This window comes from Etheostoma cragini, chromosome 13 (assembly GCF_013103735.1).
Source record: "Etheostoma cragini isolate CJK2018 chromosome 13, CSU_Ecrag_1.0, whole genome shotgun sequence".
In the NCBI taxonomy this organism is placed as follows: domain Eukaryota; kingdom Metazoa; phylum Chordata; class Actinopteri; order Perciformes; family Percidae; genus Etheostoma; species Etheostoma cragini.
The window spans coordinates 15,210,438-15,214,045 of record NC_048419.1 but is presented as its reverse complement, the minus strand read 5'-3'; positions in this window follow the sequence as shown (position 1 = coordinate 15,214,045).

Here is a 3,608-nt window from a genome sequence, read left to right as displayed (position 1 = left end):
TGTGGGTAATATACAACAAGCAAGTGAACATAATCTAAACATTGGCCGGCATCAGATGAACATAACTCAGTTTAACAGGCCCCCTAACAACAACCCTCCTGAAATAAAAACGATCCCCTGACTTCTTATGGTGACCTTCATCCCCGTAACAACGTCCCCCATCCCTGTAAGTTCAAAAAAATAAATCAAGAAAACTGTCATTCCTGCACTTAAAGAAGAAAAAAATGAACGTTTTGGAAAGGCCAAGTCAAAAGTTCTGACCTTAAAATGATTAAAATGTTGTGGAAGGATGAGGAAGCAAGCAGCTCATGTGAGGAAACCCACCAACATCCAAGAGTTGGAGCTGTTCTGTACAGAGGACTGGGCAAAGATTCCTCCAAGCCAATAAGCAAGACTGTTCAAAAGTTACTGGAAACGTTTTGTTGCAGTTATTGCTGATGTACTCCACTTTGACAGCCTGTTTTTCATAATGCTATTATGTTTTTGGACTTCCTTTTGAGGACATTGTAAAATGTTCCTACCTTACGGATTCACAGTAAATGTTCTGCAGACATGGATTGTACATGCAATGCCTTTAAAGGCATGTGTGCTATATATGTTGAATAAATGTTTAGCATGTATGGATTCACTTCACTTGCATGACGCAATGGGAGTGTTGTCTGTGATACACACTGGAGTGTGTATAGCAAAGAAAGATTCACAAAGTACATAGCACACTGGTAAATTATTATTTTCGCCAGATGGCCTACATTAGGACATTTCTGATGTGAGTTTGTTGTCTGAGCTGCTAAGAAGCTGATGGCAGTCAGGTTAAAACAGAAGGGCATGCAGGTTTAACTTTGGGCTGGGGTGAATGATGATGATGATAACTCGGTTGCAAATAAAATCAAATGAAATAAACAAGAATGAATACATCTGTATCAGTCATCTTAATTTAAAACAGTTACCAAAGACACAATACAGTCAGTAGTTTGGTGGTGGAGAGGAGGTCTCTTAACAAACTGTTATCTATCATGGATAACCCAGACCACCCTCTTCACCCAACCCTGGTCCAACAGAGGAGCTCCTTCTCAAAGAGACTCCGACAGCTTCGATGCCGCACGGACCGCTACAGGAAATCCTTCCTACCACAACCAATAACACTTTTTAACATGTCATCACTGGGTGCTAAGACTTTTTAGACACCACACGACTGCACTAAGTGCAACCTGCACAATTGGTTTATTTACCTTTAGCATAAATTTTTTTATTTAAGCAGTTGCACATTTTGGTTTATCCCATCCTGTATATATTCAAATAGTTGTTCTTCTTTATTTTATTCCTATTATTATTATTATTATTATTTCTTGTATATTGTATGTATGTATATTTTTTTGTATGTATGTATATTTTTCCTAGTATCTCATTTATATTTATATTCTGTGTTGTGTGACTGATGTACGTTTGCTGCTATAACACAGTAATTTCCCATTTTTCTTGGGATCAATAAATATCTATCTATCTATCTATCTATCATTTAAATACTGCCATCTGCTGGTCGAAAGGGGGAACAGTTTGGTGCATTACATGGAAACCATATAATTAACTTAATTATATAATATAGCGCTAACAGTACCAACTCTGCACACACAAGATCTTTGGTTACCCTAAATTACCACCTGTATTGAACCACACAATCCACTCATTATACGTTACTCTGGTGTAACGTTAGTGCTGCATATTGTGCCCGTTCTAAAAGCTTGGCTTTTATTTTTATAAGCTATATTTACTATTACTTCCTGGTCACTTAGGCCCACCTGTCTTTCTTTTAATGTAGAGCTTTAAAAGGAGAAATGAAAATAGGAATTAAAAAAAAAAAAAAAAAACGGACCGTTATTTGAATTTGGTTTGAATTTTGGTTTAGCGTAACCAAAACGGGAGAAGTTCCCTTTTTCTAAGTTTCTTTGTTTTGGGTTTGAAAAAAGGTAGTTTTCTCGTTATTTTGTTTTGTGGTTCAAACGAAAAAACAAACTACCAAAACATACACTGACCGTACACAGACATGTGAGCAAAAAAAAAAAAATCTTTTCAATACGTGAATTGATTTGAAAATGTTTCTTACCATTTCGTCCTCCATATGTTACTGTGTAACATGCCGCCAACTCGACGGCAAGTCGTTCGTTCAAGCAATTAGCAATAATTCGCCGACTCTCGAGTTGTTGTACTAACGGTTTGATTCACGTGGATTTTCCCAGTAAGGAACTCGTTCCGACACCACTGACTGCAGCACAACTTCAGCCATAAAGTTTTTGTTTTCTTATCTGACACCACTGACTTCAGCACAACTTCAGCCATTACGTTTTTGTTTTCTTATCTGCATAAAGTTAGCTAGCTAACTAGCTAAATCTCAGAACGGTATCTAAGCTAGTTCAGTCATCAACCACCTGGTTTTCAGCTAATTTATGATTTACGTACAAAAACGTTGCCGTTAAGCTCTTTGTAAATCATCTGCGCAGGGAATACCTTAAAGTTAGTCCCATCATTTTTGGATGCTTTATCGTAAAACGTGACGCTAGGATAGCCGCTAGTAAGCCTAGCGGAATGAGGGGAGCATTGACGTTAGCTTAGTAACGTTAGCTACGTTTGACAACATCGTCAGTCCTAATCATTGAAGTAGTTTTGGAGACAATTTTTTGTATCTCATCCGAATGTGTTCTTTAGTGCTGCTAGTAATGTTAATGTTAGCAGGCCGGCACTGCCTAACTCTGTTTTTTTTACCCACCCTTAGTGAAAGAAGCTCTGTGATAATTCATAATTCAAGTTAACACTGTCCGTTGTATTTTTTTTTTACATACCGTATTTCATATCTTTATTTGTTACAAATTTTGATGCTGTACATTTTAGTATAACGTGCATACATATCTATTCTGTTTGTTTTCCTAACCTATTTATTATTCTGTCAACATATTTCTATTTCATTTCTATTTGTTCTGATCATTCCTCCACAGTATAGTCCTACTCTAGAATGGAGCAAATGGAATGAAAGAAATTTCCCAGCAATCAAAGTATTATTGATTGATTGATTGATTGATTGATTGTTTTAATCCCATACTTTCATGTTACCTGTCCAATGGTCGAAAAGGTTTCCCTGAACAAAAAAAGTTCCCAACTGACATTTTGTTGTTTCAATCTTTTGTAGCCTATGCTATTGTTCCATGACACTGTATGAATGTATATATTCTTATGTTTTTACACATACAGTGAATTTCAACTTAGACTGGCATGTTTAATAATAGATATTTTTTAACAGTATTAGTGAGTGCCCATATTTGCAGTGTTCCTTCAGTATATTATTGTCACTGTATACTGTATTTTGTCCACACTACAGCCTACTGTCTGTATGTATGCATATCTATACTTTGTATTTTGTGCTGCACTCACTATGTAAATCCTGCTATTTTTATTTGTATTTTTGTTTGTTTTTATCCAAATTACTAGAAACATTTCCTCACCCTGCCCATTGTACTTAATTATATATATACAGTGGGTACGGAAAGTATTCAGACCCCTTTAAATTTTTCATTCTTTGTTTCATTGCAGCCTTTTTCCAAAAATCAAAAAAGTTCATT